We start from the raw sequence: 10422 nt of genomic DNA, 5'->3' as shown, positions 1-10422 counted from the left end.
TCTCAAGACAGCCTTTTTTAATATTAGAAAAACTGGTGAATGCCACTAAACCTTGTCAAATATAAATATGTGTGTTCTTGTATTACGCAATAAAAAATAAGTTTTCTTTTTAAGGTTCTACATTTTTGGAGCAAACGGCAATCCTTGCACAACTCTTAACTTTAGTGTGAGGAAAACATTGCTTCCTGTTCATAGCTTCACTGTTTTGTATGTTTTTATGTATAAATTAAATTATAAATTGGACATTCCAGACAAACATATGATGATAATTGTTAATCACCACATTTGAAACTCATTCTTTGGAAACCTGTTTCATGCTAAATGTTAACAAAAACATTATTTATAGAACAAGAAGAAAGAGAATGGATCAAGATTAATCACTAAATCAAAGGTTGAAAGATTATTATTTATAGTTGTTGAAACTGATAAGGGGATTCATATTGTCATTCAAACGCTGATTCTATTCAGATAATTCAAAATTGTTCCCCACAATCGACTACATCAAACAAACAGCAAAATGTCCCATACCTAACAACACTGTGATCTATGTCTGAGTGAGCTAGTGACTGGTTTATCCAGAGTGGTGAGAGATTTATAAGTTTCAGTCTAGTCCCGATCAATACAGACAAAGTGGGTGGGTTTGGCAGTGTCCTTCCCCATCCCAAAACACAATGTCCAGATGCAGGAAGCTAATCGGTCGTATAAATCACAGCCAAATGCTGTTCCATGGCACAACCATTGATTGTCAGTCAGCAGCTGGATGAATGGCATCTCTGTAATGTTGTGAGGACCAAGCCAACAGGGTCTGTAGGTGGAGTGAAAGGTTCAGGGGTCCTCATGAGACTCAAAGCTCTTACTACATTTACAGATATGTAACACGTTGTAAAAAAAATGAACAAGGTGTCACACATCTGTAAATGTACAAGCTGCCAGAACAGCTTCAATGCTACCTTTACAGTGACTACACTACAGTGATACTGTACACTTTACATCCTTTACACTTTATAGCATAAACCTGAAGCTTAGTTGGTAAAGTCAACAACTTTAAATTACTATAGAAACAAGAACTAACATTACCAGCTCAACAAACCCTAATATTATGCGCTTATTAGTGTCCATGTCAAACAAGAGTAAAGTTTATGTAATATCTCAGACACCATTGTCTATATGATTTAGAACATTATGTATTTGTTTTCATGGTCACAGTTGAGCTGTATCGGTAACTGCTATAGATTAATGTGTCCTTTTATTACGATTGTTCTGACTCAGTAACATTTACTTCCTGATATTAACATTAGTTGTAGCAGGGATCATTTACACAGTGGGGTACACATATTAATAATACTTTTGTATTGTCGCTTTCCATTTTACTTACTAAATTAACTGTATGTTTTCCTCTATGCTGATGATGCATTTCCTTTATTTTCTAAGAGGATTTTCCAGATGTCAACTTAATGATAATTAACTATATCCTGATTTAGAGACTATGTCACCAAGCCTTGCATTCCCTTATTAAAAGACAGCTTCATACCATTACAAATGTGGATCCATAATCTAAATATATGTCTTACTGCGTTTTTCAACTGAAATAGCAATCAAGGAACCAACCACTGAACCTGCAATGGTATTTACAAACAAAGTGGTGGCTTTAGATTAGGAAGTAATTTGGCTCGTCTATCAACCTCTGTCAGTCTGCATGCCAGAGTGTCTTTGGGACACATACATTGTTCATACATACAACTGTTAACACTGTTATATTGGGAATGTTAGCATCTTAAATATATGGCCCATCTGCAGGGTCGTCTTATTCTTATGGCTCCTCCTTACACTGCAGTTTCCTCAGCTCGGTAGGGCAGTGACAGCAATAAAGGACAACAATCAAGATTAAGTCTAAAATATTGTTATCATATGTTGTGTACATTGACACTATTGGACTGTTGATTTCTAATAATGTGTAAATGTTTGGCAAAGAACAATGTACTTACCGTAAAAAGTTCATTCCGACTGTCTCAATACACTGAACACCTTTAATATGTCACTCCCAGCTGTCACAGTCCCTTGGCAGTTTTCATACGATCCAACATTAAGCCCTGCACTGAAAGATGACACTCATCTCACCTATTTAAGTAATCAGTCAGCTTTAGCGAATCTCAGATCTCCTGAAAAGCTGTTAGCAGTGCATGCTGGGAGCTTTGAGTGTTTGCCTGTGTTGCGCAGAAGAGGGAAGGGTGATATTTTGATTTCACTGGGGATTAAAGGTCACGAGGAAGTATTTAAATGCTCCCGCACAACTTTGGGCTAATCGTTCCTCCTCAGCTGTGAGTCGGTGGCGTTCTCAGATCACCGTTGTCACAGTGTGTTGTCTCCCACTTTGCAGTGACAGAGCCTTACCCACCCAGCCGGTAATCCTCTGCAGCAAAGTTTGGAGTAAGCTGACGGCATGGAAAAAGATAAATAAGGATTTTTCATTTTTCACCCTGTAATGAAAAACTGAATTGCACTTTTTCTCCTCGGTGCATTTATCTCTAACACAGCTTCAGATATGGCCATGTTGTAATTTGCCACAATGCAAAAAACATTTTAAGAGGCTGAAGAAGCAAAAACTTACTAAAAAATATCTAACTTCCAGATTGAGCATACCACACTTTAACATCAAAAGCTTCCGCATTTTTCCAGCAATGGAAGGCTGAATAGGAAACTGATCTGGATTCACAGTAAACTTCTCCCACTTAGAGAGGAGAGATTGAGGACATCAGTGACAAATGTCTTGCCTTTAGTCTGTTGTTTATTTTTTCGACGGGAAGAAGTGAAATAACCATATTAAATCAAGTAGTCACTTGGCTATTTATCTCAATGCAGCTGACTAGTCCCTTAAAGCTAATGGGGTTTAGAATTTGCATGAGGCGAGTTTACCCACAAAGCTTCGCCTAAGAGGATTGCTGTTCAGACAGAGAGCTTATTGTCACACTTGTTCATAGACATGGATTAACGATACTAGGCCCAAAGAACTCCACTAACTGTGGCAGCAACTCACAATTCCCCTTCACCGGCTCAGATCTCTGTTTAAGAGGGACAGAGACTCAATCTGCATTATTCATGGAAAAAATACCTGATTTGGCTAATATATACAAATACCTGTCCTGCTGGATGGTTTGGCATCGATCAAACTCATATCCTTTAGCGTGAAACTATAAAAGTGAGGCAAAAGACAAATGTAATATTTGCTTTTGCACTCTCGCTTGAAACTATTCTAAAAAAACTCCACTTACCGTTTTCTCAATATCAATTTTTCTTTCAATATTTATTTTTTGTCATATCATCGCAGTGCTCCTGCTCTCTCTTGTCATCTTAGCTTTTTACATCATTTGAATAAGCCTCTTTCAGTGCTAGCGTGTCTGCTGTGTTTCATAGTGACTAAAGCAGCTTTAGAGGCTAAATATAACATGTATCCACTGCATTAATTCTTTAATATTTATCAGAGGGAAAAGGTGCTCGAAATGTGGCTTATATACGTGTTTAAAATTCAGTAGGAAAACATCAAAAATACACGAGGTCTGCAAAAGTACTGACACATGCACACACACATGCACGCACACACACACACACCCATTGAGTCTACTTAGCCTCAGAAGACATTTCATACATGGAGATTTACCAGAGGAATTTCATCTGGCCCACAACACAATTAAGAAAAATTAAAAAAAATAACTATTCAGAATTAGAAAAATAATCTTTCTTTGGGGCAATTATTATTTTCATTTATATGAACGAATAACTTAATTATGTAATAGAGTATTTAATACATTTCACAGCATAACAATTATCAATTCTGGTTGTTTGATTCTTACTCATCTGTGGATGAGGGCAACTTGCTTGTACCACTGAAAGATTCAAGCAAGAGCCCTGAACGATGAAATCACATTTCATTTATACAAGTTAGACCCCTCCTCACACAGAGGCAGAATGTTTATCCAATCAGCTCTCTGCGTGTTGTCTTCAGGCTTAGATTTGGTCACCTTCAATCTCTCCCTTTGCTTTCCTACCACTTCTTCAGCCCCTTCCCCACATCACCATCCACCTGTAGCCTCCGACAGGGGGGTCGTACATTTTTGCTCATCACTCGCTTTATATTAATGTAATTTTATCAGAGGGAGTAATGAAGACAGAGCTTTGAAACCAAACCCTAACTAGTTCTGCTGTAATCAACATTTCCAATGTGAGTTGAATAACTGAAAGTTATGAAGCAGGTAGCTTCAAACCTGAAAGCTCATTTTGAAAGAGACGCTGAAAGTTGTTCCAAAGATTCGGTTAAAATCTTTTAAATGGACATATGAGCTAATCTTCTGATCTCTACTCTTTTTCTGACTTTTTTCTCTGCCTGAGCCCTCACTATTTGTGCCATTATATGTCCAGGTCCTGTTCCCGGATCTATGGGCATTTTTTATTATTTTTTCCTGTGTGATCTACTCCTTCTCTTCTTTACGCCAATTCCTCTGCACATTTCAGTGTCAGTCAATCAACAAATCAAAATTCAGCATGTGGTAAGGCTTTGAGCAAACCCCAACAGTGAAAACTCGTAATGATCTGTTTGTTTGTCAGTCTGGAGCCACCTCCAGCCTTGTCACCATCGGGCCGTTCTCCCTAGAGCTTCAAGTTAATCTGAACCCTTCCAGACCTGCTTTCCCACTGTAGCATGGTTGAAATCTTGATTCATTTTTGGTGCAAGCTCACCCTCAGTTGATTCCGCCCTCACACATTCCATAGTTTGGTTTACACAGAAAGAAGGCACTAGTTTAGAGAAATGTTACCCACTGCTAAAAGGCCCTTGTTGGTATAATCAACTAAAATGTGGCAGAAACGGTTTCTTATCACAGTGAAAAATGTTGGCTAGAGAGGGGAAAGTAACAGAGCTTCGACCCTCAGGGACCTCATTGGTAGTGTATGGGTGTTTTTGAGTACTCATTTACCCGCTAATTTAAAAACTGGCTATGAGATATGTGTTCTACATACAGACAGACAAACAGTTTCTTATCGGCCTCAAAAATGGCATATGTATTGTCAAAGGCTTGAGGAAGTGCTTGTTTGTGCGATTTGGATGAACATGTTCCAAGAGTTATACATTTGGAATAAACGGGTAGACAGCGTCTTGCAGTCAGTGGGGGCGGGGCCTAACAGGCAGCCTGTGGACCAAGTTAAACATGTCTTCTATGTCCTAAGATAAACTACAGGAATGGTTATCAACCACTATGGCAACAATACATAACCATTTCAATTTGTATGATTTGACTATTGCTTTAAAGCCTCAACTCATGTCAGAAATCAGCGATTCTTCTGAAAGGCTTAATGTTTAAATTCTATTTTGATTAATGGTAGGAATTCTAACACTGTTGATTCACCTGATAGAGAAGCCTTGGTTTGTTCTGTATTTTTAGGTGTTTATGATTCTCTTTTGGCCGAGGCACATCTAAAACAGCTGAGGTTGGGACATGTATGACTCGGAATTGGAGGATTGCAGGATATTTCCAACTTTTTAAGCATCAATATGGGAATGAGGTTAGCATAATCCAAATTATTTTATCATAAAATGCGACGGCTGACTTTTGAACCCCTTTTATGGGGGTATATCTTCGTTTTATTTGCTGTGACTTATAAGAAGCAAGATTCCAGCAACCTCAACACAATTCACGAGTGTGGATTTAGCACATGGCGGTGACATGCATATAGAGAAATCCCCAAATGACTGTGTAAACAAGACGTGAGGGCAGTGCCAGTAACATAATTCCTACAGGACTAAGTGTCAGGGTGCAGTTATTGTATTATTTAGTGTGCCATAAAGAGCCGGGCTATTGATTTGAGGGGAGAAACAGCTCACCAGTTATTTCTGTCATTGTCAACCTCATTAAACTGATGTATGGCACTTGCTTTTCTCCTCTCTGCTTTCCTGCGTCTGTTCTTCATCACTATTCCACTCACCTTTTATACACTGGCTGGCTGGCTGTCTGTTCAGGAAAACCTATCGCATGTTACATAAAGTTTTTTGAACTGTGCATGCTTGGGTCGAAGAATGATTCATCAAAAGCTTTCAAATTTGTTGGTTTTCATTTCATTCTAGTTCAAACATACATAATACCTCTACTTTTCATAGTTAACCTTATGAAACAAAAACAATAAGAGTTTATAGTCAAAACATTGTGCTTTGAAGTAAATGGTCGCTACATGTTCATTTTCAACAAGTCGAATGTTTACCAGGATAACACAAACTCTTTTTTTTTTTTTTGTTCTTCATATTTATCCTCATTGTAATCTTACTGTTAATAATCTGATACAGCGTTTGATTGGTTGGTGTTGATTCCTTTCAGTCAATGTTTGTGAGATTGGCAATTAAGTACCTTAAACATTGACTGATGTGCTATTTCAATTGAGCTCTGTGGTAAAAGATTTTGTTCTCATATTCAGTTCTAAGGTTCAGATCGTCCTTTCAATGCTACCATCGATAAATGTGGTCTGGTAATTTTTTGTATTTATAAATTTGTCTTGCTGCCCAGCTGATGTAGTCTCATTGGCCATATAAGTACGGTGGCCCTGAGAGCTCAACGAACAGCAACTTAAGAAAACACATGCAAGTTGACAAAACACAAGCAAAGTAAGAAAACATCTTCATCAATTTCACAACACAACACAACACATTACAGAAACGCGCTGCAAATAGTCACACTCGCTGCAAATAGACGAACGCGCAGCAAATAGACGAACACGCAGCAAATAGAGGCGACAACACAACGGAAGTGTTTCCAGAGGACAGGTAAAAGGGATGGACACAGGATACACTAAAACGTCCAATACACTATACAATTTCGGTTCCGCACAGGGTTCGGCAACCCGCGGCTCTGGAGCCGAACGCGGCTCTTCAGTCCCTCTTCAGTGGCTGTACAGTACAGTGTTGTGCATATGTTTCGCGATCGCTGAACTTAACGAATCACTTTTCATATTATTAACGTGAACGTAACGATGAACGTGATTGAACGTCACGTTACTTTTTTTAAACATCATCGTATCAGGCCCTCATGAAATACCAGGAGCGGGCGTTTGTGTGTTGTGTGTTGTGTGTGTGTGTGTGTGTGTTTGTGTGTGTGTGTGTGTGTGTGTGTAGCAGGCTGACCAGTCTCGGGTCTCGGGGCACTGACCCCGCCCACTCGCTCAGAAGAGGGGGCCAAATGTCTCTTCTGATAGTAAAGGTTTCAAACCCCTGCTCACTATGGACAATACATGGCCTCACAAGCAGGGGCTTGCTTGTTAGCGCTGCTTATTCAGTTTAACAGGAGAAGACGGCATGTCTCTAGATCGGACCATCTTCAGAGCTCAGAGCTCACTGTGTCTCTCTCCGAGCGAGTGGGCGGGGTCGGAGCCCAGGTGCGCTGGCCACACACACACACACACACACCCACGCCCGCTCCTGGTATTTCATGAGGGCCTGATACAATGACGATTTAAAAAAGTAACGTGACGTTCAATCACGTTCATCGTTACGTTCACGTTAATAATATGAAAAGTGATTCGTTAAGTTCAGCGATCGCGAAACATATGCGTAACACTGTACAGTACAGCCACTGTAGAGGGGCTGAAGAGCCGCGGGTTGCCGAACCCTGTGCGGAACCGAAATTGTACAGTGTATTGGACGTTTTAGTGTCTCCTGTGTCCATCCCTTTTAGCTGTCCTCTGGAAACACTTCCGTTGTGTTGTCGCCTCTATTTGCTGCGCGTTCGTCTATTTGCAGCGCGTGTGTCTATTTGCTGCGACTGTGTCTATTTGCAGCGCGTGTGACTATTTGCTGCGCGTTTCTGTAATGTGTTGTGTTGTGTTGTGAAATTGATGGAGATGTTTTCGTACTTTGCTTGTGTTTTGTCAACTTGCATGTGTTTTGTCAACTTGCATGTGTTTTCTTAAGTTGCTGTTCGTTGAGCTCTCAGGGCCACCGTATCTTCGTCATTCAAAAATATCATTCTACATTATGTGGCAGTAGTTCTATTGCCTAACAGCAAGAAAGCTCTGGGTTTGGATGTGCCTACAGCCTCTTATGTAGAGTTTGCATGTTCTACCAGTGCATGAATGGGTTTTCACTGAGAGCTCTGGTTTCCTCCCACAATCCCAAAACCTGGGATTGTGGGAGGAAACGTTGTTTGTCACTACATGTCAGGAGGTTTCCCACCATCTTTATAATCAAACAGTAAACGGAATGCATTTCTATAGTCCTTTTCTCATCTTATCGACCATGTAAAGTGCTTCACTAACACACACACGCTCACATCAGGGGTAGTTTTATATCCTGGCTTTACTCCAAGTGTGATAGCTCCCTCTTAAATGATATTTGCTCATTTTAATCTCTTTCTTCAACTCTGTTCTTATTCTACAGGTTTTAAAGAACCATATCAGAAATTCAACATTGAAATAGACACTGCTTGGCGAGACAGCCAAGAATTGCTTGAGGGGATACACATGTGCATTGAGCAATGAACTAGTCATGTATTGTAGCAGATAGAAGATAACTGTCTCTTACAAAACAATAGGTCAAGTGTAAAAAATGATAAGTGCAAACCCAGCTACATATTGATAGTATGTGTTGAAGTTTAGACAAATATCTGGCAACCCAATAGTTGTGTTTTTTTAACAGTAGTGTAAATGCTTTTTAGAGTTGATACATATTCATTAAATAATTGTACTACTTCTCAAATGTATAGTGCATGTCAACCAAGCTTAGAATATCTGTCAACTATTCTGCCAGAGGAGGTGTTACTAAGTACTCACTGACAATCATTTGGCCACATTTGCTGGTGTATTTATTTATATTCTGTATCTGTTGAGCTAATACAAATCTACATTGGAACAGAATATGATAATGTTGACTTCACTAAACACACAGATAATGATGTGGAGGATCATGGGTCATCCTTCAAAGTTTGATTTGCCGTTAATTAAACCAACTCAATAAATCCCCGGATGGCCGAAAGCCATATGAATGGGTCCGTGGTGAACAGCTACAGACGATTTGGTCTCAATATGTCCACTTTGTTACCCTGCTGTGGACGCTGAGTCCCGGTCGAAAAGAAAATTGACTGCATGTTGACAAGCAGTTTTAACTACAATGCTCCAAACGGTTTCAGAATTATTATCAAGGAAACACTGTAATATATATATAATACATTAAAATGTTTATCAGTGTCAATGCAACGTTAAATGAAGAGGACAAGTAGGATTACTATGTGTTGGAGGCATAAATCACCAAAACGATAATAAAATGGTTGGGAAGTCATTCTACTAACATTGAGTTTTTATCTGCAGCCACCAAAATGTTTGAGAAGGATGAAGCCAAATGTGTTGATTTCAGATGGTAGTGATGATGGTGACAGTAATACCTCCCTTGCGTCAGTAAACCAAGGATGTACAAGGATATTAAATCACTTGTTTTGCAGTATTTTTATTTTTTGTTTCTCTCATCACAGGCCAGAGAGAATAGCTGGAACCTTTTTTTTAATAACTTCAATATTCATTAATCAATTTAACTTTTCTTGTCATGCAGTTCGTATATGTACTGTAAAGTGTTTTTAAATGGTCATCAAGACTAGAAAAACTCTATATAAATAGAGAAGATTTAACATATGAGCCAGATACTGGAGATTTCTCACCACTGCAGTAAATTGTGTGTATAGTGTGCATTGTAGGTGTCGCTGTGTTTGTGTTTTAATAGAGTAGTTTAAAGGTTTTGGGTAGATTCTGTATTCACATTAGCTGGACAGTGTGCTGAAAGTCGACAAGAACCTGAAAAAGATGGTGAACGGGTTAGCAAGCCTGAACAACCAATATGGAGGACGACTGTTACTGAAAGTTACAAGGAATTTTCTGACTCCAAAGTGGTTGGTAGCCGGGTAGCCGTTGGATTAAAAAGGCTTACGAGTTGGAAAAATACTTTTTAGAGAAATAAATATATACTATGGCAGTGACAGCAGAGGATTGCTTCCCTGACATAGAACTGGTCTGCAACTCAACTGCACATGAGCAGTAAAAGGAGAGGGGGTTGAGAAAAGTGTTCAGAGATTCAGCCAAAAGCTAAATAAGGAAGACGATGTTACTCATTAGTTGTTACATCCTGAATATAGGTCTGTGTCTGTGTTTTGTTTTTTTTTAATCAATCTTCTGTTTCCGGATGCTGAATACAAACCGGGTAAGCGATGAAGTAATATGCTTTCTGCTGTAGTTGATGAAGGTTAAAGGCGCTGACGTGATGTTTGAACAAGAGACTCCAAGCGACAGTTTCAATGAACCAATGAGCCTGACTGGAAGACAGACGGGTGCTCAGGGGGATATTGTAATTGTTCTGAAAATGATTTAATAGACAGAAATCACGGGGAACATCGGAGCGTCACAGTG

The 10422-nt window shown here is 39.3% G+C and overlaps 1 protein-coding gene across 1 annotated transcript in view; it reads right to left on the bottom strand.

Annotated features, from left to right (window-relative positions):
- Window positions 1-10422, bottom strand: part of tsnare1 (T-SNARE Domain Containing 1) — a 127116-nt gene that overhangs the window by 3397 nt on the left and 113297 nt on the right. The window lies entirely within an intron of this gene.

Source organism: Platichthys flesus, chromosome 11 (genome assembly GCF_949316205.1).
Source record: "Platichthys flesus chromosome 11, fPlaFle2.1, whole genome shotgun sequence".
Classification (NCBI taxonomy): Eukaryota; Metazoa; Chordata; class Actinopteri; order Pleuronectiformes; family Pleuronectidae; genus Platichthys; species Platichthys flesus.
This window is presented reverse-complemented; position numbering and strand designations above follow the sequence as displayed.